This window comes from Lissotriton helveticus, chromosome 7, assembly GCF_964261635.1.
Source record: "Lissotriton helveticus chromosome 7, aLisHel1.1, whole genome shotgun sequence".
Taxonomy (NCBI): Eukaryota; Metazoa; Chordata; class Amphibia; order Caudata; family Salamandridae; genus Lissotriton; species Lissotriton helveticus.
Window position 1 is genome coordinate 1,682,492,411 of NC_136068.1, and position 16,165 is coordinate 1,682,508,575.

The following is a 16,165-nucleotide window of genomic DNA, read 5'->3' on the forward strand; positions in this document are numbered from 1 at the left end:
GTTTCCAGTTCTCGTGAATACTACGAATATCAGGCCTATGTAAAGCTACGTTGCTACGTTTCTCAGTGTGCACGTTATTTCATTGAAAGTCCCCGTTTCTAGGCCTCAAAAGGGCCCGGACACCAGATTCAGCTCCTGTCTCCTGAAGCCCTCGCTGAGGAGCGATCCAGCCCCCACCTGTATCCTCGACCCTTCACTTACTTCCTGCCTCACAGTGCCCGGTTCAGCCTGGCTCAGCCTCTGAGTCTGCCAAGACTATGTTATGATTCCAGTTATCAGTTCAGCCCTCCTTCCCTGCATTCCTAAAAACTACTGAATCGCATCAATAGTTTCCGTCATTGTCTAGCCTTCAGGGCTCCATGTTAGAGAAATACTGTATTTAATGGTCATTTAATATTCTTCATCACGCACTACATGTAGAATAATGCATGCTCCAGTCTTAGAGTCTGTTAGCCTTTCCCCTCTTGACTTCTAGTTCATATCAACATGTTCCCTAAACATCAGATACTAGATAGGGTTTAGGTACATGTCGCTCCGACCCTCCAGACTTCAGTCTCTGCTCCTAGCACAGAGTTCATAGCCCCCAGCTTCTCCTAGTAATACGTCATTGCCAGTTTGCGCGCACCATTAGGTTAGAGGTCCCGGCTCCTCAGGTAGCCCCCTCCATGGTTTCCGCCCCATTCATGACATATTCTGTTACGTTTGCATCACATGTCTATGTATACGCCCTGTTACACCTCTTTTTCACCCTTATCTTTCGCGACTGCTACGCGTCACCCCTTCTGCTCCACCCACTGCTACGCCTATTGCGATGTAATGCTATGTGTTTGCGCTATGTATATATGCTCATGTACTGTTATTAAAAAGTTATCCTTTTCCTTGTCCCGATCCTGACACCAGCAGCGCTGCTGGGCCCTGCCATCCTATTCCTATGCAGGTTGTCCTGTTTCTGTCCTTTATGCTGTAATAAACCTGCGAAACTCCTACTACCTCGAATTTTGACTCTTATTTATTGAGCTATCTGTTATTCATTTATACATCCAAAAATAGGGTATTATTTATTTATTTACCACAGTACAATACCCGAATTTCTACCATGTTCTCTGAGTCAGTTAGGATTATAAGATGTAATAATCTAACTGCCCATTCTGGCCCATGGAGAACAGGTAGCCTTGCAATAGTGAAAAAGGAAAATGGATATAATTCACTATTAGGACATGCCACACACACCAAGGCATGTCCTATCTTATACTTACAATGCACCCTGCCCTTGGGCCTGCCATAGGGGTGTCTGATATGAAGAAAAGGGAAGGTTTAGGGACTGGCAAGTGGGTGCACTTGCCCTGTCAGCATGGCAGTACCAGACTGCACACAGGCTCTGCAATGGCAGACCTGAGACACATTTTACAAGGCTGCTTCTGTGGGTGGCACAACTAGTGCTGCAAGCCCACTAGCAGCATTTGGATTTACAAGCCCTGGGCACACTAGGTGCACTGTACTAGGGTCTGACAAGTAAACCAAACAAGCCAATCATGGAATCACTAATCCATACATGTATTTATAATAGAGAGAGCATATGCACTTTAGCACTGATCAGCAGTGGTAAAGTGCCCAGAGTCATAAAACCAACAAAAACAGGTCAGACAAAATACAGGAGGTAGGCAAAAAGTTCAGGGATGACCATGCAAAAAAAAGCCAAATCCAACACAACGCCCTACCAGCCAAAATGCAGGGTAGACCAATCACTACCTTGATGGGCTTCCCTGCTTTGGGTGATAGAACCTGGACCTGGCCCACAACTGCAGGGGCATACTCCAGTTCAACGCCAATCTGAACCCATTTCAATTCCTCTGTCCATATTTTCAGGGTCCACCAAGCTAATCCATGGGGAACCCTTCTCCTCACCTGTGGACACCACCTGTGCAGCATCTAACCTTAACTTGCTCACAGGTGTGTTCCAACAGACAGACAGCAAGCCACAGTGGCATCTGACAGTAGTTAGGGATGAGACCCAGACCATATGCCTTTTAGGGCTCTCAAACCTCTGTGGTGTCAGAGAGCAGGGGGCAGTAGCCCCAGGTGCTTGGCACCCTTTGTCCACTTTCCCTCCTGTCAGGTCCGGTATGACATCCTGACACTGACCCGCCAGCCCCAGGCCAGTCCCCGGCAGCTGGACAAGAGCCTGGGGTGAGCTCTCCCACACCCGATCCTCCTCCTTGGGGCTCTGTACCCTCCCACCTGGAGCGATACTCCCTTCCAGAATTGTCAGGGTGCCTGTAGCAGGTGACCTGCACAATTCGCCCACCAGTTTAGGGGTTCTATCCTGCAACTTGGCTTCCAGGTCAAGGGGGACACCCTGAACCTGGCCCTCCAACATAGGGTCTAAACCCTCAGGCTGCACCGGGATCAGAGGTGAGGACTCCCTCCCTCTGCACCCCCTTCCAGAGCACTGTGCCCTCCCAACTGAAGGGGTCTCCTAGAAGCTACCTCGGTCAGGACACTGATTACAGTTTCCCCTTCCTCCAGGTCAGATAACATCTGGACCTGGCTTCCCAACCAAGGGACCAAACCCTGTGGTTGAACACTTGTCTGGCAACCCAGGACTTTCTTGGGAGCACATATGCTCCCCCCGAAGGTGACACATAACTCAGGTGTCATGTGACAGTCTGCCTGGCGCAGATCTCCCGACCCCTGTCCTTCTGACAGTGCGCAAAGATGCCCCGGGACAGAAGTAGTGTCACCATGGTCATTCACTGGTGACGCAGCCCTTCTGGCTGGCCCCTGACACACTGGTTCTTCCACTGGGGACTCTTTCCCCCTCTCACCCCTCAGTCTGGACTTCTGTACCCTCCTCTTAGGAGTGGTACTGCCAGACACCAGAACTAATGGAGGCCTGCTTACAGACACTCCCAGTTCACCAGACACTCGGGGATCCCCTCAACGGGCGGCACATCAGGACAGCCTAGGCTTCCCACCTGGTGTTCCTTTAAAGAACCATCCAGGCACTGAGACTGGGTTTCGGGCACCTTGGGACACGCAACCCCACACTCACTCCTTCTCCACTGAGACAGAACGTGAGCCCCTAGACCCCTTCTACTGCAATGGGACTGCTGGGCTACTCTGCAGCACTTCCAGCACTCTGGGTCGGAACATACCTGAGCCCCACAGGGTCACTCCCCAATGCCTCTCCAGACCCTCTGGAATCCACCAAAAGGTCTGCCTCCAACGTGAGCTCCCTGAGGTTAGAGAACTCACTCTCCAACAGGTGTTGGCATAGCTCTGGAAAACAGGGACTTACAATATGCTCTCCCACAATTGGATTACATAGCCCCCTATAAGGGTTAACCAAACTATCCCTCACCTCACCATCCAGTGCCTCGCACACGTATTCCACACCATTCTCCTGAGATTGTCAAGACAGTACCTGACTGTCTCTGTCATTCAACCCACACTCTTCTGGGTGGTCTTCACACTCACATACCAGGACTTCAACCTTGGAGAAACCACTCTTCCTGCACCTCTCATCTAGAGTCAGTAGAGTACCCCTCCCACTACTAGGACCATGAACCCCTGCACCAGTTTCCCCATTCTCATCAGGGATGCTGCACACTACTGCAGCTACCTCATGTCCTTGAACCTCCTGGTGTATGTTAACCCCCTCCTTCAAGTCAGGCGCCACATCTCCGGGTGTATGTACTGCTCCCTCAGCACTGATAACTCACTTTTGCTGCCACCATCTGAGCTGGACTCCACTTCCAACTCAGCAAAGCTCATTTCCTGAGCAGCCCAAATTTCTTCTTCTCGGGCTAAGGCCCTCTGAGCCTCATCAATCTCTTTCAACTCTTCATCAATCTCTTTCACCCTCTGCTCATGAGCCAGAAGCCAGCTATCTTTTTCTGTTTCTCCCTCACCTTTAGAGAATTCCTCCTCCTTAGACTCAACTGGTAGTGTTGCCTTCCAGTGGGGTAACTCATACTGCAATAGGGATGCCTCTAGATACCCCCTGGACCTTCTCTTCACAGGCAGCCCCCTTTCCTTGCAAAATACATGTAGCTCCTTCATTGAGTAGACAAACATGTGCCAGAAGTCGAGTTCCATTTTGCAACAACTAACCAGAGTCATGGTATCAAAAATACTTCTGGGAGGGCACCCCGAAAACAGAAAAACAGTATGTGGTTGCGTTTTGGTCTGCACTCACTAGTAGTTTCACCAATCACTTAATATGAGTCACAAATGCAAGTCCAGAATCCTCACTGCTGACCACCAATGTTAGATTTGGGGGTCTCTAGTTGGCACAGGCAGGTACTTGTAACAGATAGGGACCCTTGACTCTTGTCAGGGTAGTGGGGTACACTCCTAAACTAACCCCTGCTCACTCCCTTGGTAGCTTGGCACCAGCAGACAGGCTTATCTCAGAGGCAGTGTGTAAAGCATTTGAGAACACATACAGTAATCAAGTGACAACACTACAGATGGACACCACACAGGTTTTATATAAAAAATAAGTATTCTTTATATAGACTTATCACAAGACCACAAACAACAAAAATCCACCATGCTGTTCTTAAAATGGTAGAAGTAGCTTAGTTCTATTTAGATCTAAAAATGCAATACTTTGAGTCAATGTACCTTAAGATCCGACATGCAGGGCAAAGAAAGTGTTGCAGGGAAGGTGATGCTGTAGTCCCTTACACGCAAGGACGATGATGAGTTGAAGATCTGGTGCAAAGAAAGGATGTATGACGTTACAACGCATACTTTTACAACGCATACCTTTACAACGCATTTTTTGCAATGCAAAATCCTTTACAACGCATTCCATTACAACGCATGCCATTACAACAAATTTTCTGAAAACTACCTTTACAACGCATTCCATTACAACGCATACTACCTTTACAACGCATACCAATACAACGCATACCATTACATTGCAAGTATTGGATAGTGTAGGGTAAAAATTACTATTCTAACTCCAGGGGTTGCAACAGTAGGGTAAGTGTTGGATAGTGTAGGGGTAAAAATTACTATTTTAACTCTAGGGGGTGCAACAGTAGGGTAAGTTTTGGATAGTCTAGGGGTATAAATGACTATTCTAACTCCTGGGGGTGCAACAGTAGGGTAAGTGTTGGATAGTGTAAGGGTACTATGCGTTTTAATGGTATGCGTTGTAATTATTAGGTTGTAATGACATGAGTTGTAATTGTATGCGTTGTAGTGTCATGCGTGGTAATGGTTGCGTTGTAATGGCATGCGTTGTAAGGGATGTTGCGTTGTAATGACTGTGTTGTAATGGTAGTGCGTTGTAAAAGTTGCGTTGTAAAGGTTGTTTCCCGCAAAGAAAAAAAGATGGCGCTTTCTCCTTGATGCAACACTCTTCCCGGTGAAGCAGCAGTATCTGCTGCGACGTCGATCCTCTCTCTCCTGGCGATGCGAGTTGCTTCCACAACAATGCGAGCCGGGACAGGCCCAGCGACACTCTTCCCGGTGATGTGGTGGCGTCTGCGGCGACGTCGATCCTCTTCTCCGGCGATGAGAGGTACTTTGTGTTGTGAAGTGGCAGCGGCAGTTCGGCAACCCGCTTCCTGTTCTTGAGTCACGTTTCCAGCTCCTTGCGACACTCAAGTCCTCAAAAAGTCCAGCACAACTGCAGGGATTTCAAGAAAAGCCTTTGGGAACTAATGGGTGAAGTCTGTTGTCCCTGAGACTTCAGCAGGAGGCAAGCTCTGTTCCAAGCCCTTGGAGATCCTTACAAGTTGATGAAAAGTACACAAAGTTCCTCTCTCCTTTCTTTGGCAGTCAGGGAACCACTGCAGGCCAACCCCCCAAGCAACACTTCAGCTTAGGGATAGTCTTTCCTTAGACTCTCTGGATCCACTCCTCAGCAAAGGTTTCTTCGTGTTGTCCAAAAGTGATCTACATTCTTGGGATCAGGGTTCCAATACTTCTACCCCCAAATCCTTTGTCCTCTGAGGGCAAAGGGGCCTTTGCCCAGTCCATACCAGTTCTGGAGCACTCTATTTACATGACTCCTTCTTTCCTTTCACAGTGCAGGGCAGAAACATCAGAAGCTCCACAGGAGATGGAGCCAGCATTGTGGAGAAAAGGCACAGCCCTGGAGCACTCTGTTGACATGATTCCTTCTCTCCTTTCACAGTGCAGGGCAGAGACATCAGACGCACCACATGGGGTGGAGCCAGCACTGTAGGGGCAGGCACAGTCCTATTCAGGTCCCATGTGCAACTCCTCCCTGCCATCTAGATGCAGATCTCTCTATTCACCACTGGGCTGACTCATCCTGTATCCTGGAATCCCCCAGCCCTGTCACTCAAACTCCAGACAAGGAATACACAACCTAGCAGAGGTAGGCTTGGATAGTTAGACAAGAAAACACTGACTTTGTAAAAGTGGTATTTTCAAACACAGAATGTTAAAATAAACTTCAATAAAAGATGTATTTTATTATTCTGACATCAGGCGTACTAAACTCGAATTTCTACCATGTTCTCTGAGTCAGTTAGGATTATAAGATGTAATAATCTAACTGCCCATTCTGGCCCATGGAGAACTGGTAGCCTTGCAATAGTGAAAAACGAAAATGGCTGTAATTCACTATTAGGACATGCCACACACACCAGGGCATGTCCTATCTTATACTTACAGTGCACCCTGCCCTTGGGCCTGTCATAGGAGTGTCTGACATTAAGAAAAGGGAAGGTTTAGGGACTGGCAAGTTGGTGCACTTGCCAAGTCAACATGGCGGTACCAGACTGCACACAGGCTCTGCAATGGCAGACCTGAGACACATTTCGCAAGGCTGCTTCTGTGGGTGGCATAACCAGTGGTGCAATCCCACTAGCAGCATTTGGATTTACAAGCCCTGGGCACACTCGGTGCACTGTACTAGGGTCTGACAAGTAAACTAAACAAGTCAATCATGGAATCACTAATCCACACATTCATTTATAATAGGGAGAGCATATGCACTTTAGCACTGATCAGCAGTGGTAAAGTGCCCAGAGTCATAAAACCAACAAAAACAGGTCATGCAAAATAAAGGAGGAAGCCAAAAAGTGCAGGGATGACCCTGCAACAAGGGCCAAGTCCAACAATATGCATGCTGTCTAGTGGCAGATTTAAATATCCAAACTCTATGATTTCAGGAGCCACATGGCTAAATTGAGCTCTTTTGGGTTTGGATGCCTGATTTCTCATTGGCTCTGTGCGAGAAGGCTGGAGTTCAGATGCAACTTTTGATGTGGAACCACTGATAGTTCTAACAGTGAGGTGAACCAAGGTTGACAAGCCCGTGTGGGGGCTACTAGAATAAGTGTAAGTGATGTTAGTCTGAGCTTCCGAACCAAAAACGGAAAGAGTGGGAGAGGCGGAAAAGCATTGACAAATAGAGAGAGGGTGTGAGATCCTGGAGGCGAAGTTTGGGCATTTTGCGGTTTGCACTGTGGTGAACAGATCTATTTGTGGGAATCCCCATTCTTGAAAATATGGAAGGAGAACTTGAGGATTAAGTTCCCTACGTATGTATTTGCTGTCTCCTTCTGCTGAGGAGCTAGGCAATCTGATTATTCACCCCTGGAAGTTGTTCTGACAGGAGACAAATTCTGTGATGGATTGCCCAACTCCAAATGGTCTGAGAGAGGCGTGGCATTTGGAGAGTGTGTGTCCCCCCTCTGTTTGTATATAGTACATAGCTGTCATGTTGTCCGTGCAGATTAAGGCAACTTTGCCTATAGGATGAGACTAAAAATCTTTGAGTGTTAGAAATACTGCTAGAAGTTCTAGATAGTTGATGTATAGATGTTTGTGCTTAGTGTCCCTGAGCCCTAGATTGTGTAGTCTTGGAGATGGGCACACCAACCTGATAGAGATGTGTCTGCTGTTAGCACGATCTGTGGACTAGGGTTGATGAAAGGCCGCCCTTTTGATAAATGTTGTGGATTTCACCACTGCAGAGAGCGATGGGTGCAGCTGTCTACCAACACTAGATCTGGTCATTGACCATGTGATTGAGTCCCCTAACATGCTTAGCATTCTTGTAGGGGACGCATGTGCAGTCTTACATGAGGCACTCTTGCTATACATGATGCCATCAACCTTAGCAAGCAATTGCATGAAGGTTCTGGCTGGTAATTTTTGATTGGCCTGAAACTGAAGTAACAGAGCTTGAATATGCCAAATTATTGCTGTATTGGGAGAGGCTAGAGCTTTTAGAGTGTCCAGAGTGGCTCCCAGATTAGATTATGTCTGTGAACACTTAAATTGAGACTTTAATGCATTTACCGTGAAGCCCAAGTGGTAAAGTAAGCCTATAGCGACCTGAGTCTGTTATAGATCTTTTTGGTGTGTCTGGCTTTGATTAGGCAGTCATCTAGGTACAGAAAGACGTGGATCTGTTGTCGTCTGAGATGAGCTGCCATTACTGCTAGACATTTAGTGAACACTCTTGGGGCAGTAGTTACTCCGAATGGTACTTTGAACTGCTAGTTTTTGCCTGCTATCACAAATCGGAGGAATTTGCGATGTTCTGGATGTATGGGAATGTGAAAGCATGAATCTTTTAAGTCCATTGTGGACATAAACTGGCCTTGCTAAAGAAGCACCTGTTGAAGTGTTACGATATGAAAATGTTCTGAGAGAATGTACTGGTTTAACACTCTGAGATCTGTAATGGGTTTTAAGGAGCCGTTCTTTTTGGGAATTAGGAAATATAGAGAATAAATCCTTGAATCTTGATAGTGTAATGGGACTGGTTCTATGGCTCCTTTCTGTAAGAGGGATTGCTCCTCTTGAATAAGTAACTATAAGTGGTCTGTAGACAGTTTGTAAGTGCGAGGTGGAATGTTTGGCGGATTGGTGGTAAGCTCCAGGCAATAACCATGACGGATAATGTGGATCACCCATTTGTTGTTGTAATGGATTGCCAAATGGGGAAAAACTGTTGAAATTTACCCCCGACAGGTGTTAAGTGTTCGGGGGAAAGTGTGGACGAGTCACTGTTTGTTAGGAGAAGGGGTGTTGCGTGCTGAGGCGCCTTCACCCCTACCTTTGGAATTATTTCCTCTATACCCTCTTCTATAAAAACCTCTAGAGCGAGAGGATTGGGTATTGCTTTTGTAAGTGGAAGCATTTGGGTTTGAGGATGTGGTTTTGGACCTTCCTCTGTAAAAAGAACGATGAAAGGAGCCTCTATTTGATGGGGACTGGAGCGCTCCCATGGACTTTCAAACTTCTGTATCTTTTTTCATTTTTTCTAGGGATTGGTCTCCTACAGGACCAAACATGTGTTCTTTGTTAAAAGAGGTGTTTAAAATGGATTGTTGTACTTCAGGTTTAAAATCTGAAATCCTAAGCCATGTATGCCTTCTGAGGAAAATGCTGGTATTTATCTCCCTATCAGTGGTGTCAGCAGCATCTAGAGCACATCTAATAGAAGAGGTAGAAATAAGTTTACCCTCTTGAACAAACTCTTTTGCTTTGCTGTTGTGTTCTTCTGGGAGATGTTGGAGCAGTTGCTTCATATCACCCCAGTGTGCTCTATTGTACCTAGCTAGCATGCCTTGTATATTTGCGATGCACCAGTGATTAGTAGTATTTCGGCAGCTACACGTTTGCCTGAAGAATCTATGAGCCTAGATTCTTTATCTGGTGGATGGGGATCACCAGAAGTTTGTGAATGTACCCTTTTACAAGCGTTGGATACTACAAGGGGGTCAAGAGGCAGCGGACCTTTAATAAAGAGAGGATCAGATGGGGAAGGTTTGTATTTTTTTCTACTCTAGGAGCCAAAATGCGTGCTCCCACTGGGTCTTTGAAAATGTCATTTGCATGCCTCATCATGCCCTTCAGAATAGGGAGTGTCTGACTTGACCTGTGTGTGGCCCTAATTGTCTCAAATAAAAAGTCCTCTTCTAACGTCTCTTTATGTAACTCCACTCCATGGTACTCTGCTTTTCTATCAATGAGTTCCTGGTAAGCTACATTATCATCAGGTAATGGAGGCTTTGCAGGGTAACGGTCTGGGTCATTGTCTAAGATAGGGTCAATGGTGTTATCCTTCCATGGGTCCACAGGCAAATTAATATCTTCCTCATCAATATCTCCCTATTCAGGCTGTGAAAGTGGAGACCCCGTAGGTGGAATGTGTAAAGCATCTAAATGTGGAGAAGAGGGTGGAAATGGAGGAGATGGTGGAGCAGGATAAACTGGGCTGGTAGTCACATCTTTCTTCTTCTTCAAAGGAATCTTATAGTGAGAGTCCTCAGAAGGAAGCTTGCATTTAACTGGAGATTTAGCATGAATATGTCCTGCATCAGGATGGATATCAACCTTCTTTTGTTTGGGATCCAGTTTAGGATTAACAATGTCCAAATTAGAGTGAAAAGGTTCAAAACTGCTGTCTTTTGATTTCAACACTGAAGGTTTCAAAACTGGGATGGACTTCCTTTTAGGAGCGGAAGATTTGGGCTCCGAAACATGCTTTTCTTTCGGCGTGGAGGATTTGGGCTTCAAACTGCAAGCTTTTGGATCTGAACAGTTTTTCAGTCGACTCGATCCTGAGCCGAGAGGCTTGAGTAACTGTTTCAGTGCCGAGCCAGAAGGCGGGGCGTCAGAAACATCGTTTTGGTGCCAACCTTGGTCAGAAGGCAGAGGTGGTGCCAAAGCCCTAGGAGTTTTGGGTATGGGCTTAAGGGACAAGAGGTAATTGCTACTAACGGCACCCTGTCCCAGAGGCACGTCTTCAGACTCCATGCCTATCTCGAGTTCCAAATCCAACTCTTGAACCGAGATGGCCTCTTCTTCTTCTGCTGCTGATGCTTCGACGTCTTCATGCTCGTATTCTCCACCGAAAATATCCAGAGGGTATTGTATATCCTGGCGTTGCATTTCACGACGTCGAGCCCATCTGTCCCAAAGAGTCATTTTGAAACGAAGTGATTTACAAGTGTCGCAGTCATCTTCTCTTTGCTCTGGAGACTAGCACAAGTTACACACTTTATGTGATTCTGTTTAAGAGTACTTAGCATGGCACCCAGACAGAATTCAAACGGAGTTCGTTCCATTGGCAAAAGACCAGACCGACGCGTCAGGCCCGAAGGCCGCCCGCAAAGTTTTCGATCGTAAATGAAGGATTCACTGACCAAAGCAATATGCGGAGAAGTAGGAACTGCTTATGAAACAATACCGTCAAGAGTAAAGTGGATTGCGCACCAAGGGGAACCCGAAGAACGGTTTCGAACCAGAGCGCAGCAATACACATCCAAACCCGATGGTGGAAAAAAACAATCTAACAATGGAATAAATGCCCATAAGCACTATCACCAAAAGGAGGAATACCATAACTTGTGACTCTAAAGACTTCATTGAAGTAAAACAATTTGCAAACATCCAGACCCAACACTAGATGGCAAGAGTATGCAAAGCATGTGTATCTACAGCACACATGACTCAAGCATACCTTTATTTTGCCTTGTTTTTCCATTTTCTGTGTGTGATGCAAACTGAAGCACACATTGTTTTGTGTCTCCTTTCCTGTACAAAAACAATCAATCGTGCAACACAAACACCATTGCACCATGGTGCAAGGATGCCTGTTATTTTTTTTAATTTTATTTATTCAGGTCAGCAGAAATACGACATTACACATTTGCATAATATTGATACCAGTAATCCACATTTTACAGCGTACATGGAATTTACTGGGTGCCATAAATATCGACATCATAAGCATGTTCCCAAAAATGTTATGCTGCTAAGAGAGAAAACATAGTGGATACATCCATCAATTCACTTGAGTCCCGGGCCGCCATCTGTCACGCCTCATTTCCCCCAATCTTTGTGTTACCCTCCACCACATCTGATACAGGGAGGTCCCACATTAAAGTTTTACTAAAACACTGCATAATATCATCAGTCATCATTTTGTGTAGAGCGAATAAATTGCACAAATGGTTCCAAAAAATCCTTAGGTCTAGAGGCCTGTGGCAACTCCGCGTATGTCTCAAGCATCTCTTTGCAAAACCTCATGTCTGCTACCCAATTTTGATATTCTACTCCTACTCCCTCAGCGTAGGGCGGTGCGTCTTTTGGCTAACAGCAATGCCACAGCCAGGAACTTACGTCTCTGGGCCAGCCGGAGCTTGTACATCCCCAGCAGGCAAACCAGTGGCTGAATCTGTATTTGCTCTGACAGCATAAGAGTCAGTGCGTTCATCACCTCCATCCAGTACAGTTGAAGCTGGGAGCATGCCCACTCCATATGTAAGAAATCAGCACCATGGGCGCCGCACTTGTGACATTTATCATCTACCCTCAGTCCATATTTGTGCACTTTCGCCGGTGTGTAATATACTTGGGGCCAGATGTAGGAAGGCATTTACCAGTCGGTAACGGCCGAAAATCGGTATTTTTGGCCGTTACCGACCGGTATTGAGCTTTCGGGATGTAGGAGACCGAAAATCCTCTGATTCTGTAAATTTACCGAATCGGTAAATTTACCGAATTGGTAAATTTACCGATTCGGAAATATTACTGAATCGGTAAATTTACCGAATCGCAACGGTTTGCGATTCGGTAAATTTACCGAATCGGTAAATTACCGATTCGGTAATTAAGAATTGGTAAAAATGGATATTGAGATGTAGGGAAGCTCTGAAATACCGAATTTGCTTGAAATTCGGTATTTAAGAGTCAGTATTTACCATGGATTGGGATCAGGTGGTAAACGGGTGCAACCTATAAAAATGGACCCAAAATGCAATTCTACTTGCACAATGGCGGCATTTTATGTCATTGCAAGATGGCTACGGCTACATGAGGAAGGAGAGAGAGAATGGCTGAGACAGGAGCAGGTCTACAGGCAGAGGGTTACCCTGTTCATGCTCACAGAGGCAGAGATACTGCAGAGGTATAGGTTGGATCCAGACACCATCTTGGAGCTCATCAGGGACCTCCAACCACTGTTGCAGCACACTACCCCAAGGGCACATGCTATTCAACCCCATGTGCAGGTGCTGTGCAGCCTCCACCTGCTTGCGTCTGGGAGCTACCAGAGCGTGGTTGCTGCGGTGGGTGGGGTGACCCAGAGAAGCCTCTTAAGGTTTTTCCACAAATTCCTTGACGCCATGTTACAGAGGATGGAGCATTACATATCTTTTCCTGCTACCCATGCTGAACTGGTGGAAACAAAATCAGAATTTTACCAGATGGCTCGATTTCCAAATATAATTGGCTGCATTGATGGCACGCACATTCCCATTTGTCCCCCTGCTACCACAGAATATATCTATAGGAATAGGAATTCCACCCACACCATCAATGTGCAGGTGATTTGCAATGCAAAGTTCGTCATCACTGACCTTGTGGCAAAATTCCCTGGGAGTACCCACGACTCGTATATATTTCAAAACAGTGGCATCTATGCACGGCTGACTGCAGGGGAAATTGGTGAAGGATACATCCTAGGTAAGACACAGTGCCTGACCCCCATAATACCTATTGCAGTAAGAAGTACATGTATGCATGTGAGTAATGTATTCCCTTTTCCTTTTAGGAGACAGTGCATATGCCCTCCGCTCATTTATACTCACCCCCTAACTCAACCCCTCAACCCCCAGGCAAAGGAGATATAACCGGGCCCACAAAAGCCCACGGAATGTCATTGAACGGACCTTTGGTATCTGGAAAAGCAGATTCAGATGCTTGCACAAGAGTGGAGGTGCAAGGCAGTATACCCCCATCACCTGCTGTAAGATAATTGCTGCCTGTGCTATGTTGCACAACCTTGCTGTTAAGAAGGGTACTGAGGTAGAGTTGTCTGACTACGAGGATCATGACGACGACAGTGCTGTGCCTGAAACACAACCTGCTGGAGTGTCAACACCAAGTGATGGCAGATACAGACGTGAGGAAATAACACGCAACTATTTCTGAGTAAGCGATGAGACTGAGACATATATTGAAAGCACGAGAATTTGTTTTATTTAGTATATTTCTAGGTATGTTAACGAACTAAAGTGCAACAGTAAGCATTTCACAGCAATGCTCACAGTGAGCAAACACACACAGACAGGTGTTGAATGCACCCACCTTAGTTGTATATTGTCACTAGGCAGGTTTAAATGGCACAAATGTGCAACAAAAATGTTTTTAACTGCAAATTGAATGTCCAATGGCAGTAGGCCATAGTATTGCCTGTTCATTTGCAGCCACGCTTTGCACTGGCAGGTGTATGTGGCTCACCCTGTTCAATGGGCGTTTGGCTTGTAGCCTCACCCTCTCGCCTGCAGCTCCTCCTTGTCTCTACAACATGGGGGCTTGCTGTGCTGCTCCTACTGGTGCTACCTTCAGTGTCCGGCACGTCAATAGCAGCAGTTTGTGCACTTTGAGCATTGAGTAGAGCCTCCAGCGCACCGGTCATTCCGGCTATGCCCCTTGTCAGCTGATTGCTGTTTTGAGTCAGGACTTCCTGACTATTCATGCTACGCCTGCTTAGCAGGGATGTGGTTGTTGCCAGGCGGTGGATAGACTTCTCAGTTCTCTCTGCGCGCTGCTTCTCCCTGCGCCTTGATGTAATTTCAGAGTCCAGTTTTGTGCACAGTTGCTGCATGGATTGGGTCATGTCATGTATGCCTGTTGCCATGCTCTTGTTAACTTCCACCAGCTCCCTGATGCCCTTACCAATTTCCTGCATGTTGATGTTTAGGTTTCGCATTTGTCTTTGACAGGACATCATGCCCTTGCCCTGCATCCTCTGAATCCTGACCATTGATCCCTCCAGGCCTTGGAAGACACTGGACCCCTCCCCACGTGCACCTGCACTCCTTCCTTGTACTCTGCGGCGTCTAGTGGTACTTGGTACAGGCTCTGTGCTGGGCTGCAGTGTGGCAGAGATGTCAGCTTCAGGCAAGTTGTGTGAGTCTTCACCCACCATTTCTCCAGCAGCTGTCTCCATTTCCATCAGTGGGGAAACTACATGCCTCCTGCTAGGGTGTGCAGCAGGTGTCTCAATTTCAAAGGATGCTGGCATTTCGGGTGACGATACCAATAGAGGGGACTGTGAAGGTCTTGGGGAGGCCTGCATTTCTTGACTGATGTCAGGTTCTTGGGAAGGTGGCTGCCCACTCGGTACACCTGTGTCCTGTGATGCACTGGGACCTGGCTCATGACTTTCATCCCTCTCGGGTGCCGTGCCTTCTGCCACCTGAGACTGCCTTCTGGATGTGTGACCTGTGGACATATGAGCACATATCAGCTAGGTGTAAATGTCTCACAGATACTACAATAAAACATATGAAATTGCACTTATTACATGCTGCCTGCCCTTCTGTCTGCAAACATTTGCCTAACTTGTTGTTTACAGTGCTGTCTGACATGCTCTTTCATTAACTGACTACATGTACCATGATGCATTGCTTCTGTTTTGCACAGTCACACTGGGACTGGGGTAACTTAGCTGCAAGGGGTGAGGGATGGACAAGGGTGTGAGGTGGATTGCTGTGCATGCATGTTACCTTTTTTAGTTGCAGCTTTCGCCGAGCTGTCCACTTCTCCCAGTCCATGGATGCTTTCTGGCTCGAAGGTTGTGGCTACCATCTCCTCCAGGTCAGTCAGGGGGGGTGCTGTGTTCTTTCCTCCGCCTGTTTGTGAGGCCTGTTTGTGGTGGTCAGCAATTTTTTTTTTGGGTGAGGCTCCTTAGGTCATAAAACCTCTTTTTTAAATCTTCAATGACTCTGGTGGGCACTCCCACTGCATTTACCTTCTCAAGGATTTCAAGCCAAAGCTTCCTTTTTGCTGATTCAGGCACAGAAAGGGACAGCCTTCCAAAAAGTCTGGGGTGCACCTTTACCACCTCCTCCACAAGCACCATGCTGCTGAATTTGAGCTTTCTTTTCCTTTCAGTCTGCTCTGTGTCCTTGCTGCTTGCCATGTTTAACTTTTAAAAGTGCACAAACTCTGTCTGCTGCTGCTCCCAGTCTCTCTGCTCCACCTGCCTCTCCAGAACTTTTTAATTAGTTGCAGCTGCCTGTGTAGCCACTTCCTGGAAGGAAGGGGGAGGGTGGTTGCACATTATTGGCTATTGTGTTAAGTTTCACTTTTGCTTGCTGTCCGATTTGGCCCATAGGGATGAATGGGAAATACCGATTCGGTA

At 46.7% G+C, this 16,165-nt stretch overlaps 1 protein-coding gene across 2 annotated transcripts in view; it reads right to left on the reverse strand.

The window, feature by feature from the left end:
• The window catches only part of LOC144767617 (putative methyltransferase DDB_G0268948), a 365,886-nt gene that overhangs the window by 14,419 nt on the left and 335,302 nt on the right, over positions 1 to 16,165 (reverse strand). The window lies entirely within an intron of this gene.